Raw genomic sequence first — 16585 nt, 5'->3', positions numbered from 1 at the left:
GGAGGGGCAGAGGGAGAAGCAGACTCCCCACTGAGCAGGGAGCCCGATGTGGGGCTCGATTCCAGGACCCAGGGATCATGACCTGAGCCCAAGGCAGACGCCCGATCGACTGAGCCACCCAGGTGCCTGACATAGTCATTATTCTTTGAGAGGCTGTGAATCTTTTGAACAGAAACTCCGCTGGGCTCAACAGAAAGGGGGCTCTTCTTGGAGTCTGAAGACCTGGATTTCAGTCCTCTTGGCTTCTTTCATTCCTAGTTGGATATCCTTGGGAGAGTGGTCATCCTGCTTGAGAACATAAAGTGGGGATAATTACTACCCACATTATCTGTACAATGTGTATTGATTAAGTTAAATCTGTGCAGAGGAAGCATGATTTCAGTTTTATGAATCATGAGACTTAGCATTCCAAAACATTTCATTGCATTTGCAAACAACCTATGGTTCAATTTTCTTGAGTCTGAATAAAGATTACTGAGACCATTGTAGAACATCTAAAATCAAACAAGTTAGTTATAAGCTATTCCTTTCCAAAGCAAAAATTATAAAAGAACTATGGAAACATTTCAAGATAAAAATGATGTTTGGGGCGCCTGGGTGGCTCAGTCAGGTTAAGTGTCTGACTCTTGATTTTGGCTCAGCTCGTGATCTCAGGGTTGTGAGATCGAGCCTCAGGTAGGGCTCCCTGCTGGGTGTGGAGCCTACTTGGGATTCTCTCTCTCCCTCTGCACCCCCCTTAAAAAATTAGTTTGATGTGGCATCAACATGCATTTTAAGTTGCTTAAATGATACTGAGTGAAGCCCCCAAACTAGGAGAGTTGAGACCTTATGAAGGACCTATGCCAGGTGGTTAGAGCCCCATTCCTCATAGGGAGGAGCTATAGCACAGAGGCTGACGGCCAGACTCCTGCGGAGAAGTAAGCACCTTCCTGTGCTGAATGGTGGAGCAGGAATTAGCCCCTAATTTTTTTGTGACCCTGGGCAGACTGCACCCCTCTCTGGGCCTCAGGGTCCCCAACAAAGTGAAAAAATAAACAAGTGTGCAAAAATCCTTCAAACCCTCTTGTGCATCTAAAACTTCTATCTGAAGATGTCAGACATGATCTCTCTCCATCCTGGAGACTCTAAAACTCCATGCACCATCCCTTGAGCTTTGATTCCAGGAACTCTTTATTCTGAGCATCAGTTTCTGCACAGCCCATAATCAAAGATTCAACAACCTCTCTCACTGCTGGTGTCCCCTCTGGAGAGGAAATAGCCCAGTCGGGTTTTGTGAGCTGGCATTCTCCCCTTCAAACATAATTGCGGCCCTGCCCTGGGGACTGGGTAGAGAGAAAGAGAGGCTTTCTTCCTAATCCATTAGTATACTGGTTTATAGTTCTTGCCTTTAAGAATTATGTTAGAGGGAGGAACTCATGAAGAAAAGATATTTTGCCAAGGTGGGGCGTTAGTTTTCTACGGTGGCCATATCAAATTACTACAAACAGTGTGGCTTGAAACAACAGAAATTTATTTTCTTAACCGTTCTGGAGGCCAGAAGTCTGAAACGCCGGTGTGAGCAGGGTCTTGGGCTCCCTCTGAGAGCTCTAGGGGAGGATCGTTCCTTGCTTCTCTCAGCGTCTGGTGGCTCCCGGAGTTCTTGTCATCCACATTCTGCCTCTGTCTTCCCTTCTTCACCTTCATGAGGGCGCTCGTCGTTGGATGTAGAGTGTGTGCCGGGAAAACGAGGGTGACTTATCTAGAGATCCTTATTTAATTACATCTGCAAAGACCCTTTTTCCAAATCAGGTTCCATGCACGGGTTTGGGGAGTTAGGATATAGACCTATCTTTTGGGGGGCTGCCACTCAACCCACTACAGGTGGCTCGACGGATGGGCTCCTGACCGGGCTCACGAATGCTCGGCTGGTCGTGGGTACGGAGGGTACTGTTGGCAGTGTCAGGGAGAGGGACGGATGGAAGGGGCGTGCACCTGCCCCCTGCCGACATCGGCTGGTGCTGTCGTCACAGCCCTGCCCGCTAGTGAGGGCCATTCTGGGCACCCATCTCTCTTCCTTTCCAAAGGAGTATCACTGTATCGGTACCTTAGGTTTGGCTCTGCGACTGTCACAGACAACTCCAAGATCTCAGGAGCTCATACGCCAAACGTTTTCTTTCTCGCACTTGCCTGAGGTTTCTGACAGCTGACTGCAGGACTGCTCCGGGTCGCCTTCACTCTGGGACGGGGCTGATGGAGGGGTCGATTTGGAATATGGCCAGTTTTGTGGCAGAGGGAGAAAAACGTGTGGTAGACCTCAAGGTGGCTCTTGAATCTTCTGCCTGGAAGTGACGGATGTCACTTCTGCTCATTGCTCTGGCCAGGGCTGACCATATGGCCAAGTCCGATGTCAGCGAGGAGGAGAAATATCCTCTTTCCCCAGGGAGGGGCAGTGAATATTTATGAACCACAGTAAGGCAGGCCCCAGGTGCTGTTTGTTGAGAAGCCGCAGAGCTTCCCACACAGGGAGGATGGCTGCTCACCCGGGCTTTCTCAAAACCCTTAGCACTCACTTCTCCAGGCACCGGGCTGTCTGCATGTTCTGACTGCACCCCACCCTTTATCCCATGTTCCAGTACCCCCATCCCTCCTCATTCCTCATCTCCGCACACACACGAAACAAACCAAAACCCAACATTGAGTTATGGTTGCGTGCCATTGTCTGGGAGATGGCTGTTGGAGCATTGTCTCCTAAACACAGCCCCCATGGCGTGTTTAGAGCAGGTTATTTTCACAGCAGCCGCAGGAAGAACACTTCCCTCCTTCCTCTGTTTGCAGAGGCTCCGAGAAACGGTCAAGGACTCGGCCCTGCAGCCACAGATGGACTTTTCAGGGGATTCCAAGAGCCTCAGCAACTGAGGCCAGAGAGGCATTGCGGGGGCGGGGAGTGCAGCTTCTAGGAATCTGGTGTTTCCCGGCTGGACCGCCAGCCTTCTGCAAGGCCCCTACATTGTGAGTAAAAGTGCGTGAGTCGGTGTCCAGTGCACGTCTATTTTCTGCCAGGACCCACAGCTTACGTCCCGAGGAAGATGTGAACCCAGGAAGATCAAGGACCACGGGATCTAATCGCATCCCTTCATTATATGGGTGACGTAGAAATTGAGGTTTGGCTCCTTGTTCCAAATGGACTGACTCTATTGAACATATTAGCTGATAACTTCATCAAAAGCGTTTCCCCTAAACCTTGGTTTCGCTTCAGTGAGTTCATTCTCTAATATTACAACATACTCTGGGAGAAAGGAAGACTCTTTGGAAAGTTACATTGACTTTTAAAGCCACAAGGGTATCATTTGGGACATTCCTACCTTGGTGGTTATTACCCTTTGAGTGCGTGCAGAGCTACCTCCAGCCTTCCCCTTGGTCTCCGTGGGGACTCATTACGTCTCTAACAAGCAAGTGTGAAGACTGACAGCGCTGGCGTACCAGAAGGGTTTGCTGCGGGAATTTCACAAGCCGGGACTACTGCTGTCTTGCGTGGCAATTTACATCCCGTGAAGCAGAAGACAGAGCGACTGGGGCAGACAATGGTAATAGAATTGCATCAATATTACACGGATGCCAGGTGGAGAACCGATGTGTTTTAATAGCACAGGCCCATCCACCCTCCACCTTTTTCAGGAAACTGGTTGCAGGTGAACAGTATTTCCTTTGTACAGATAAAGAAACAGAGGATCAATCATTTATTAAATATTTACTATTTAGTATTTCCTAATAGGGTCCTTGGATGGGGCTTCAGGGGTCTGTGAACCCCTGAAATGATCTGCCAAGACAAGTATGTATTTGTATGTGCATTTGGGGGGAGGGGAGAGAGAGGAGCCCACGATTTTCATCAAAATCTACAAAGTTCTGTGACTCTGAAAGGTTCAGAACCCCTTCTATTGTAAAATAATTGGCAGATTAATCCCAGTCTTGACATGGAGCCCTATCTTTTTGACGAGTTCTCTCTTTTTTTGCCTTGGTTGCTGACCTGCACAGCAACAGACAAACTAGAAAGCAGGAACGACTGTGGAAGAGTCACATTTAGGTAAGTTTCCCTAACTCATCTCTGCTCTGGAAAGTTTAAAAATTTTACTTCTACTTATGATAGTCCTGACTATGTTAGAGGCCTAGTAGGTTAGAGTGGAAAGAAACACATCAGGATTCATGGATGGGAAAACTGAGGCCCAAGACGTCGATCCCATTCACATAATAAATCAGTGTTTGAGTTAGTATGCATCCCTTTTTTGAGAAATCAACTCCAATCTCAGTTGGGAACCTCTTGCCAAAATTTCTTAACAAATGACAATTCAGCATGACTCATTTTTTTTTTTTTTGACATCATGCAAATGAGGGAAAAAGACTGAGTGTCTTTCTGTCCAGAGATTAGGAAATGAAGTCTGTCTGGGGCCACACATTCCCTTGGGACATGCGGTAGTGTCAGAAATGGGTTCTGGAAGAAGCAGGCCTTTGTCCATTTCTGTTTCATGAGGGAGCTCCTCCTCTTGGCCATGGCTGGAGGGGAGGCTCCCCACCCACACTCCCAGGGAACCTTACACCCAAGGCAGCCTCGTTAGGACTCCCACCAGGTTTTGCTATCTCTAGAGCTGCCATCAGAGGCCCTTTTCCTCCTGGCCTCATTTCCCACGGAGGGAAACGTTGACTTTTCTAGATTAGGTGTTCTGAGCCAACCAGTCCCTCTCACATGAAGCAGAGCCACGGTCATTGGGCCCCTTATACTGGGGCCCCCAAGAAGCCCCGTGCTAACACTGTTAGGGTAGGCAGGATTTTAGTTTTAGATGGCTTTTTGCCTCACAGGTGGACTTCCTTCTGGCCTGAGAGACTCTGGACCTCTGAGACTTCCATGAGGAGTAAAGTCCAGTGTTAAGCCCACTAACTAGGGGTCAGTTCCAGAAGCTGGCCGTGCCCTGGTTTCTTCCAAGAGGACAAAACGGTGTTTCTCAGAGGGGCCTGTGATAGGGCACCTCGGAAATGTAGTGATTTATAAACAGGATGTTATTTCCTATACAGTAGGATCCTTTTAGATATTATTCACTCACTGGACAGGAAGATGAGGAACCTGAGGCCCAGAGAGGGTCAGTGGCTGCATCAGGGCCCAGAGCCAGGTGGTAGCAAATGCTGGGCAAGAGACCAGGGTCTGGTGGCTGAGCCGAGATGCTTCCCCATCTTTCTATATTCCTTCATACTTGCGCAATCTTCCTCAAACTTCAGTCTCCAAATTGTGGCATTGGCTAATGTGGGGGCCTTCCAGTCACAATTTCAGGAACTAAAGAATGCAGATTCTCAGATCTGCCAAATAACATCTCAGGCACTTCCACTTTCAAACTATAGTTTAAGTGGTGGGGGTCCCTCCGGGCCTTGGCAGCCAGAGGACCGCACTCTCTCTGCCTTAAATCCTCCGGGTGCAGGTCAAGCCCAGAGCCCAGGGCTCCTGCCATGACTAGGCCTCAGCAAGTTCTCCATGCAGACACGTCCAAGGCGAGTTTTGTGGGAACCGGCCCTCATCACCTGCCACTAGAGACTGCAAGTCACTCCTCCTGCCCCGCTCCAGTCCCTCTCGGTGGTACAGGAGCCAAAGGGGATTTGGGATCAAGGAGCCACAGGCCTGGGCCCAACCCAGCCCAAGGAGCTTAACCAGAGGCGAGAGGATAACTCAGGCCAGCACACTCACCTCCCCGGGGAAGGAGGGGTGGCCAGGCAGCCAGAAGGAAAACTCCTGGGCTTTTTATTGAATCCATAAAACAAAAGGTGAGGGGTTTCTGGGCAGGGGAGGAATGCATGGTTATTTATGGCGCTGGTCTGCAGAGGAGGAGAACACGGAACTCCCTCCAGCTCTGCGCGTGATTCATCTCCCCGGGGAGCCGCGGGGCCGGGGCGGGCGTGCGCTAGCAGCCCCGGCCCCGGCACACTCCGGCCGCCCGCTTATTTACGGTGCTTTATCAGCGGCTGTGCGCGGCGATAAAGTTTATGAAAAGAGGCGGCGTCTGCGGCCGGCGGGCGGCCCGCGCTCCTTTCCCACACTGATTAGGATCAGCCAGGGCTTTGGAAGCTGCAGTTAAGGATCTCGGGTGCCCGGAGCCGCGTCTCCCCCTTCCTGCCCCGCCCGCCCGCCGGCTGCTGGCCCGCGTGGGAGCCGAGGTCAGGGCTGCGGCCAGGCTGGGGGTAGGAGGGGGGAGGAGGAGGGTGGCGGGGGGAGGAGGGCGGGGGGCGGAGGAGGAGGGTGGCGGGGGAGGAGGGTGGGCGGTAGGATAGGACCGCCTGCGGGGGAGGGAGCGCCTGGGCCCGCTGAGCGTGGAAGGGAAGGGCAAAATCCTTCACTCCCAGACGCTTGGTGCCCTGTTGAGAGATGGAAGGGGGTGACAGGATATTTCTCTTCCGAAGGATGGCAAATTCTCAGCTCCTACATTGTTCTACGTTCATTTCCCATCATTTCATGTGTGTTGCTTTGTCTTTGCATTTGGCCTTGACTGGTGGTTTTTTTTTTTTTTTTTTTTGGTTGTTGTTTTGTTTGTTTTTCCCTTTTCATGGCCCTGTGTTGTTCCTCCCTTCGGAAGATAGTAATTGCATACCTATTTTGCTGGACCCCTCTGAGCCCGCAGACGGAGAGATTCCTAGATGAAGAGCCGTGACCCTGGTCCTCAAGGTTCTGGAGTTCAGGAGGCCAGACAGTCCAGTGAAGTGTAACTGCAACCTGGGGCTCTAGTAGCCAAGACACCCAGGCAGGCGCTGCTCTCCTGCTCTGGGAGCACTCACTTCTTTAATCCTCACAGTGACTTTAGGAGGGAGGTGCCATTAATATTCCATTTGACAGATGGTGAAACTGAGGCCCAGAGAGGGAAAGCAACTTCCGTAAGATGACTCAGGAAATCGGTGGCTGAGCCAGGATTTGAACCCTGGCAGCATGGCACCTCCAGAGTCTGTGCACAACCTCTGAATCTCCCTGACTTTTAGAACAGACGGCAAGCCTCAGGAGGGCAGCAGACAGGATGACTGATCCTGCCTGGGAGAGGTGGGGTGGGCTTCCTGGCGGCAGGGATGTTATTAGGGATGGAGCATGAGGTCCAGGTAGTCACCAGACAGACGTGATGGTGAGAGGCTCCCAGGGTGCAGCTCCTTTCGCCTTCCATTTTGTGTTCTCCACAAGGAAGTGCAGAGCTTTTATATTGTGTGAACCAGAATCACCTTCCCAGGCCACAGCCTTGATCTGGCAGGCTCTATCTGCAGCTACTGAAATCCCACCAGCTTTCAAGTGAGCAAAGTCATCCCTCCCAGAAGCTTTCTTCTGCCCCTTTATCTCCCAGCCCATGACCGAAAGCAATCTTTCCCTCTCTCCTCTGTCACACTTGCCCATATGCAGTCAGGCTCTCGGCTCTGGGCTCTTTCTGTCTTTATTACTGGACTGTGAGCCCCTGGAGGGCACTGGTCTATTCTTTCCCCTTTATACTCACTTCTGCCCCAAACCTGGTTTAATATTCTGCAGATAAGAGGTTCTTAGTAATTGCATTTGGTCAGTAAATGGGGCGGGGGGGGGGGGGACGACTGGGAAAGCTTCTGATCTCATAGATGCCTCACTTAACCCCTTGATGGATTTCATGATGAAGCAAACTAAAAATGGAGACGATGGGTATTCCCACCAGAGATCTGGACCACCCTCTGCCAAGGGAATACAAAGGCAGAGTCAGTCACCTAAGCCCTAAGTCCCTTAAAATCCCCACAGACTAGGAGCAGGATTAGTCCCGGGGCCTGGGCATAGCAGGAAGTCTTGTCGGCCCAGTTATGAGGAACGGACTGTGAGGGCCGGGAGCCAGCCAGGTCATTGCATAATCCTTCTTGATTTCAGCGAGGCTTTCCATGGGGCCAATGACACGATGTGGACACTTGACTCCAAAGGGTACGGTGTCAACTATGAGCACCTGTCAGCACCACTGCTCAGAGGGGCAGGGCTGTGTCTTGTTCTTTGTTGTGTTTCTGTTTGCTTAGAACTTGCTTTAGAACATTTTAATTGGAAATGGGATACGTGCACATGATTTAAATACTCAAATGATTCCCAACGGTCCAACCAGACCCTTAGCTCGTCATCTTCCTGCCCAGAGGCAACAGCCATAATTCAGCGTTTCTTTGCCCAGAGATGCCATGTAGGATACGGTATTTTTACATTTTTTATGATGAACTACTGAGGTTGTTGTGGACATACTCAGTACCTTTGCAGGTCATGGTGATGTTGTTATGGTTGTTGGTGATCTGGAAAAGAGATTTAGGGTTCATTGACCTTGAGAACTGGAGAACTAGTCTTGCACATTATGATGATGCTTAGTAATAATGGTGGAATGATAAAATCTGGATATCTCAAATACTACCTGGGGAAAGACAGGTCTGGCCCAAGGGTAGTGGAAAAAGATCCAAGGAGACATGGCTGGGCACAGATTTGATACGGATAGGAAATGTTGGGCCATTTTAGCAAGTACCACCGTGCTGCCAGGGTGGATCATAAGGAGTATACCCGATGGAGAACGGCTAAGTATTTATTGGGTAGACTCTCATTAAAGTATTTGTAAATGCCCTGTCATTTCTTGGTTATTCTGCTACGTACTGGTAGGAGGGAGAGTCACAGGGATGAATAAAGTAATTTCTAGCTGAGTAAGGAGGACCAAAATGCACTCATATAAAGTTAAAATAAAGGTGACCACACTGGCATCATGTAATCCAACAAAGAGAAGGACAAAAGGTGACTTAATTATTTAAATGCGTGGCAAAGTAAGCTGGGTGGCCCCAGGTCTCACTTTCTGAGGACGGACGTCTTTTTGTGGCCCTGGCTGCCTGTAGCCAAGGGTTTCCAGCCCCATGTACAACCTCTCTAACTTGTCCTAGAGGCCCCCGGGGCCTGTTCCTGCTGGCCATGCAAATCACAGTTGGGCCCCCCTAGGCACTCTGAAGCCAAAGCTCTGGGGAATGAGGAGGAAGGTTCTTTGCCTGTCTCCCTTCCCTCTGCACAAAGTTCCAGTAGTGAGGTCCCAGAGCTCTACTGTCTGTTCTCTGAATTCTCAGACAACTCCAACACAATGGTCTTCCCAGTTTTTCCTTGCGGTCCTGCTGCTCCCGATAAGACTCACGTCCAATGCATGTTTGGCCAAGGGATACTCAGAATTAATTGTTCTTCTCCTCCGTTTGGACAGGACTGCCTTCCCGGGTTAGCCCAGGTCCCTCGGGTCACCTTTCCCACTGAACAAGCTCCCTCCCGGAGGCTCAGGGGCCTCTCCTGTAGGTGTCAGGCAGACAAGCCCAGACAAGCCCAGACACGTCAGATCTCCAGCTCAGGTTCAAACTGGGAGCTCAGTTTCCCCTGGTAGTAACTAAGATGCTGATGAACGGTTCAATAAGGAAGGCCAAAACAAGAGGCTGTGGGTATGAGGAAAGATTTCAGTGAGTGAAAAGGAAGAAGGATTTCTTGTATTGGGATGATAACAAGGAAAGGTATTTTGATCTCCCTAAGGAAGAGTCTACGGTCCTTCTAGAATAGTTCAAGAAAAGGCATCCTGCTTCTTTCCAAGCTGGTTCCTTGGTATTCCTGAGGCCCACTGACGTGTCCTACCTTTCAAATCGAATGGTGGTGGCCTTTCCCCTAATTCAGGTAATGTGATTTTTCCACATAAATTTTTTTTTTCCGTGCCTTTTTCTTGACTCTTAAACCTTTAGCACCTGCAGGCAACAAAACTAATGAACAAGCAGTAAACATATGAATGGGAAAGCTTGAAAACCACCGATCTTGCTGAGTTTGTTCCTTTTTTTTTTTTTTTTTAAAGAACATGTGTGCTTGCGGTTTTATACTGCCTGCCCATAATGTAGCCGTATTTTCTGCTATTAAAATTGTTCCTCCTTCATGGATGGAATGAAACAGGCCATTATTCCAGGGTGTTCCCGGAACAGCCTCATGTTTCAGGAAGCACGCCCTGACTCCGAGTTCTCTACCACCTGAGTACACTTGAGCGCGGCTATTGTAGACTCTCAAGTATTCATTTCCTTTCCTCCTTCCCCGCTCCCTCTGCTGGTTCCCTGCGCGGCCCAGACTGACTCCAAACCTCTGCCAGGCTAAAGATAACCTCTCCATCTGGGATATCACCCACGGGCTAAATTTACTCTCCGGGGTGAGTTGGGGCTACCCTGACCGCTGCCTCCAGGCCAGGCTCTGAGCACCCAGGCTCATCACTGGAGGGCCTGGGGAAGGGGAAGGGACCTGGAGGGAGGAGCGGGGAGAGGTAGAAATGAAAGAAGCCGGGAGAGACTGACGGGCAAAGGGGCTTCAGAAACTGGGTGACACACCGTGGCTAAGGCATCAACCGAGGTCGGAAGGATTTGGCTGCTCCCAGCAAAGATTCCTTTCCCGTCAGTTTTAATGTTACTGTAATACAACCCCCAAAGGGAAAAGCCCAGTGCTAATCAGGGCTCAAGAAGCCAGTGGACTTGATGTACAGAATGGGGTATTTAATTTTATGATGTGGCTATGGGTTACATGCGAGACTAATAAAAGAACTCCATAAAATGTGGCTTGGAGCAAAGGGGCTGCAGCCTGTGCCAGAAGGTCACCCTGCTCCGAAGTGGTTTTAGAGCAGGGCCGATGTCTAGCTGGTGTGCACTTGGCTGGCCATGCTGGTTCTTACAGGATTCAGAGCCTTCTGTACCAGTTACTCAATAGCTGTTGCTCTTAGCCTCCTCAGTGGCCCCCTGCTGCCCTGGCCACCCAGCCCCCAGCCAGGACCTCCCCATGATCCAGCAGGCTGCTTGCAGATACCCTTCTAGGCCATGTCTCCAGGGCCGCATCATTCTGGAGTGGCCGGTGCCCATGCGGTAACGGTGGTTACATACTGAGAATGTCACCCATCCTACAGCATGTCTTCCTGGGGAGTAGGTCCGGCAAAGACCTGTGGAACAGACCAGCGAGAGTTCCATAAGACTCCCCTTCTCAGACCCCAGACCAGGCCAGGGCACCCAGAGGAGGCTTTCTTAACAGTGACTGTCACTCCCCTGGTTGCTGCAAGGACGCACCCAGCTGTTCCCTTGAATCATAGTTGACTGCTTCAAAGAAGGGCTTTGATAGCACAGGAATGATGTCAGGGTTGAAGAATATTTTGGGAAGAAAAAGACACATTTGCATAATGTTTCCCAAGCAGGAATTGCATTTGCTGTAGAGTTTGAATCAGAAGGAAACTTAGAGGACTTTTGGTCTCTCTTTACAACTAGCACGGCCCCTTCTATATCAACACCCACAGGAGACAGCCAGCCCCTTGTAGGTCATGCCCATTGCCAGGGAACTCAGCTCTTTGAAAGAAGCCTCCTATAGGAACCAACAGGAGCTGAAATCTTCCTAACAAATGAAAGTGTGAACCCCCTTTGTTGAGCTCTGAAATCTTTCTACACATCTCAGATTTTTGTTCCTTTCTTTGATGGGATTGCACGTCCAAAGATAGCCCCCAAACAAGCAATGCCATCTGCTAACATGTCCTATAGTATCAAGTGAGGTGAGAGGTCATGTGTGCATGCACTCATTCATTCATTCATTCATTCAGCCACTGTTTACTGAGTGACCAGTAAGTGCCAAACCGTGTCCTTGGTGCTGGAGATTCAGCAGTAAACTGGAAATGGTTCCACTCTGAGAAACTCTCCAGTTCACTAGACATTCGGGGAGACCAGGGAAATCTGGGGTGGTTGAGCTTTGCCTTTGAATCCCATTCCAGGCCTGGGTTTATCCTAGGTGGGGCCATCCTGGGTGACTGTGGGCAAGAAGCTTCTATCTGTGCTTCTCCTTTGCCCTCACAGGTTACAAATGGCCTGCTGGTCCACTGAAAGCATGGAGTCCTCAAGATGGGTCCTTGTTGTACAGACATTGAGATGGAGAGGCTAAGGGCTGTACGCCACCGCCCTCCTCACACTCTCGAGAAATGCTTGTGAGCATCAAACAACATTTTATAATGTGTTTTGCTGAATTAACAATTGAAGAGAACAATTCTTTTATCTTTCATAAGCAAGAAATAATAGACAATTTGGATGAGGAAACAAGACAGTAAAATTTATTTATAAATTCATCATCTACAGATTACAATTTTCGTGCGAACTTATTTTCTGGGTGTATTTTGTAGGTCTGTGGGTGTGAGACACACAGACACACACGTGCACACGCATACATGCATCTTGTACTCTACCTTTTTTGCCCAGTTATTTTCCCAGTGATCACAATTTTAAAGAAAATCCAATTATTCAAAAAAGATTTAATTATTGCACATAACTTTGAAGGACTTCCCCCAAAGAAACCACTGGAAAACAAAGAGTTTAATGCAAATTAGGCATCTGCTGGGGACAGCAGATCAAGTTTGCCCTTCGTTTTTGTTAAGGGGCTGGGGGTAGAGTGGCGATTTTCCTAAGATGGTACACAGGCTGCCCTTAACTTCCAGCTCCAACCTGGTACTTCTCTTGGTGAGGCAACCGCTACGAATGATGGAGGTGGACTCTGGAGGAGCAAGGGCAAGCAGGGCTCAGTTAGAGCCCTGGGGATGGGAGCTGCATCTGGACTTTGACCCCACAGGTAGCGTGGGGATGAGGCTCTACCTGTGGTGGGCCCTGCGCTCCATCAGCATTCATGAGCCACCTCCCTGGTGCCAGGCTGTTGAGGAGAAGCTGAACCTGGGAAGACAGCGGAGCCGAGAGGCTTCCTTCCTCCTGGTGCCTTGATCGGAACTGATGCCCTATCTGCAGCTCCCCCCGCAGGACTATTGTCACTTAAGGAACCCCTAGAAGCTAGCCCTGAGCTTCAAAGGACAGATAAAAGAAAACTGTGCATGTGAGGGGGCTCAGCAGGCAGAGAGAGGGAGAAGAGCCCGCCAAACAGCCCTTCCAGAAAATAGCACTGACAGCCTGAGCAGAATTAACAAGGACATTCAAACACGGTCCCAGGGAAAAAAAAAAAAAAGACTTCCTGGAATTAAAACATATTTTTAACTAAAATACTAATTGAATTAATTAAAGCAGAATACAGACTTAGAAGAACATGTGCAACAATATCCCAAACACAGAACAAGGATACAAAGAGATGGAAATCATGTGGGCAAAATAGGAGCCCAGGAGGCTGGAGGCAGGACACCTAAGATGTCAATCACGGGAGCTCCAGGAGGAGAAAAAGAAACAGTTGGAAACAGCTGAAGGACAGGGAAAAATTAGACAAATGATAGAAGACAATGGCCCTGCATGAGAAAGACTGGGGTCTGAGGTTTACGAAGAACTCGTGGGGTCCCTGGGACGAAAAGCCACACACCTAAGCCCAGCCAGATACAATTTTTTTTTTTAAAGATTTTATTTATTTATTTGAGAGAGAGAGAATGAGAGAGAGAGAGCACGAGAGGGAAGAGGGTCCAAGGGAGAAGCAGACTCCCTGCTGAGCAGGGAGCCCGATGCGGGACTCCATCCCGGGACTCCAGGATCATGACCTGAGCTGAAGGCAGTCGCTTAACCAACTGAGCCCCCCAGGCGCCCCTAGCCAGATACAATTCTTGAAAGGCAGGTGTAAAGAGAACCTCCTTCCCTCTTCAATACAAAGAGGGAAACGTTAGTTATAAAGGAAAAGGAAAGAGGTGGGGGTCACCTATCACACCTCTAATAATGGGAACTTGATGTCTGAAAAATCCTAGAGCCAGCCAAAATGCATCCTGCTGGTCAGGGGGAAAAATGCATTATCCAGGTACCCAGGCACCTGTTTGAGAAAAATACTCTAGAAAGAACCTTAAACAACACAGATCATTCAAGACAGGAAAAGATGAAGAAGAAAGAAGCTGGTGGGGAACGTTTGGGTCCCTCAGTCACTCTGTCTCTCTGAGGCAATTGCAACAGAGGCTTCAGCTGAACCCAAAGGGGACTTTGGAGCTGGAGTGCCTCTGAACTGAGCTGGGTCTGGCTTGTTCACCCAGCAGGGGCTCGCTTTTGCAGGAGGTGCCACAGGGAAAGGGCAGACCTTCAGCTTCAGGCAGTTCTCCAAGGGAGAGGGACAGAGCTGGGAACTGGCAGCCGCCAGCACCCCTTCAGCTGGGCGGGGAGGGGCACCGCATCCTCCTCTTAAGTATGGATGTGCTGGGCTGTGCTGGGAGCTAACAGTCAGTTCTTGGGGAGGGCGTGGGGAGCTCTGATTTGTAGCTTCTGCCTATTTTTCTTGGGATAAATATTCCTATCGTGGCTGCTATCAACCTCCCAATGTGATGTGACTGCACACGGAGTTGGGAGAAGGTGCAGGTGGCTGTCTCCCAGGAGCTGGGGCCGGCTGGCTCTTCCCCCTGTTCCCCCCTCCCCCCCCGCCCCGCCCCCGTGTGCACCAAGGACATTAGGGGGCGCATGGGGCGGGGACAGCAGCAGGAGGGGCAGTTGTGGCTTCCCGGTTTCCTGTTCAGCGCTAGTGCTCAGACACTGGCAGTTCTCCCTCCTTTGGACTCATTTTCTCCTTTTGGGGTCACCTTCCTAACCTTCTTCCCTACAGTCCCCTCCGGCCAGTCCCCTCATTCACCCCAGTACATTGGTATTCTTTGCAAGTAGTATTCCAGAAGGAATCTCAAACCCTCATTCTTTCCGAAATCCATGTGACCATTAAGCAAGAGGCTGCTTCTCCGTAGGCAGTCCTGAGGATCAAGGTGAGATGCTTGGAGGGGTTGGCGAGCCTTCTCTGGAAGGGGCCAGTGGTATCTCTGCAGGACACATTGTCTCTGTTGCAACTAGGAATGCCCCACAGCACATAGTTTGCTGACTCCTGCTGTATATGATACCACTGTATCATAACCTTTGCGTAAGCGCTAATTATGGCTATTTCAAAGGGCCAGAGGAAAGAACCCCTTAACTCTGGACTTTCACACTAACCAGCTCGGAGGAGAGATTAGCCTTGGGGGAGGCTTTGTGGTTCCACTGGCTTTGTGAAAGTAGCCTTACCAAGAATGCTTTTTTTAAACTTCTTTTTCTCCAGGGTTAAATAGAGTGAGGAAAAGAGAACCTCTGGATTTTTTTTTTAAAACCAACAAAAAAAAAAAAAAAAAAAAAAAAAAAAACCAAAACCAAAACCAAAACCAAAAAAAACAACCCTCAAGACCGAAAAATCCAATTCTACTAACAAACCCTTTTATTTATTAAGATCCTGTTAATTCCGGATTTGGAAAAATAGACCTGGCAAGGAGGCGGGCACTCACCACTTCATTATCTTTGAAGAAAGGTATAGTAAATAGATTAACAGAGTAAACCAGATTAGAAAGGCAGAGCCTTTATATGGCTAAGAAATTAAACTCTTCTTCAGCTTTCTAGCAACTGAATTATTTGAATGTTACTATGAAATGTACAAGTTTTCTATTTCTGAAAATGGATAATTTGGAACTTTTTTTGGGGGGGAGGGCAACATTTGATAAATACCTCCAGCATGTTTATGTGGAATCTAAGCTACGTTTCCCAGATATATTTAGGGCAAATCTCTTTTCTGCTGGCTTCACGTTTTTCAAATTTATTATTTTTTTAAAAGATTGTTTTGTTTCTTGAAAGAGAGAGAGAGAGCACACAGAGGCAAAGGGAGAGGGAGAAGCAGACTCCCCGCTGAGCAGGGAGGCCTGGGATCATGACCTGACTGAAGGCAGACGCTTGACTGACTGAGCCACCCAGGCGCCCCATTTTTCAACTTTCAGTGAGTACTTTTGACTTCTCGGACAGCTGTATGAATTTTTGTGAATTTGCATGGTATAGATTCCTAAGTTTTATAAACCAGTTAAGCCTCCTACTAAAAGAAATGCCTCGCCTCCTGACCATTTTGTGCTTTGTAGCTCCATGGGTTGGCAGTCTGAGAGACCAATTCTCTTTTGGCTTCCAGTTATCTTAGAATGTGTGTGTGTGTGTTTATATTTTGGTGGTGAGTTATTTTCTAAGAGAAAGTCCTTGCTTTATCATCACTTTGTTCATTTTCCCCTGGTGACCAGGAAGATCAGAGCTGAATTTAGTGTCCAGAAAAGGCGACCTGGTTATGTTACAATCCTCTTTCAGCAATTCTTAATCTTTTCTGGCTCACAGATCTCTATGGGAATTTGACAGCAGCAAGAGGAATCCCCCAGGAAGCATTTATATATGCCCACAGCACATATGCGTAGAGTGTGTTCTGATCACTCCTTTTGGAAATCCTCAACTACAATATTTTATGTTTTATTTGTGTTACTTTCCAGTGCCTCAAATGCTGATGTACACAAGGACTTCAAGACACGGGGGAGATGCTGACAAGAGTTGGAAGGGTTTGCAAAACAGAAGGGGTAGTGAGCACTTTCTGAGGAAGAGTATTTCTCCGTGAGTGGATCCCAACTTAGTGCTGTGGTCTGGGGTAAAAGGACCAGACGAAATTGAAGTCCTGGTTTTATCACTAGCAGGTTCTGTCTTGAACATACCTTTGCACTTCAGTGAGCCTCCGCTTCCTTAGCTGTAAACTGAGAACACTCCATGGGACAGTGGGAGATTAAGGGGAAGACCCAATGTTGGAAGAGTTGGCTACACTGTAAAGTGTGGT

General features: G+C 49.0%; 1 long non-coding RNA gene across 1 annotated transcript; it reads left to right on the top strand.

Moving 5' to 3' along the window:
* The first annotated feature begins 9448 nt into the window (after window positions 1-9448).
* On the top strand, window positions 9449-15620 carry LOC113916136. Its single transcript, XR_003517844.1, has 3 exons — window positions 9449-9661; window positions 15185-15262; window positions 15583-15620. It is a non-coding gene; the product is annotated as an uncharacterized LOC113916136 (long non-coding RNA).
* Window positions 15621-16585: the final 965 nt, after the last annotated feature.

The sequence above is a fragment of the Zalophus californianus genome, chromosome 1 (assembly GCF_009762305.2).
Source record: "Zalophus californianus isolate mZalCal1 chromosome 1, mZalCal1.pri.v2, whole genome shotgun sequence".
Lineage (NCBI taxonomy): Eukaryota > Metazoa > Chordata > Mammalia > Carnivora > Otariidae > Zalophus > Zalophus californianus.
This window is presented reverse-complemented; position numbering and strand designations above follow the sequence as displayed.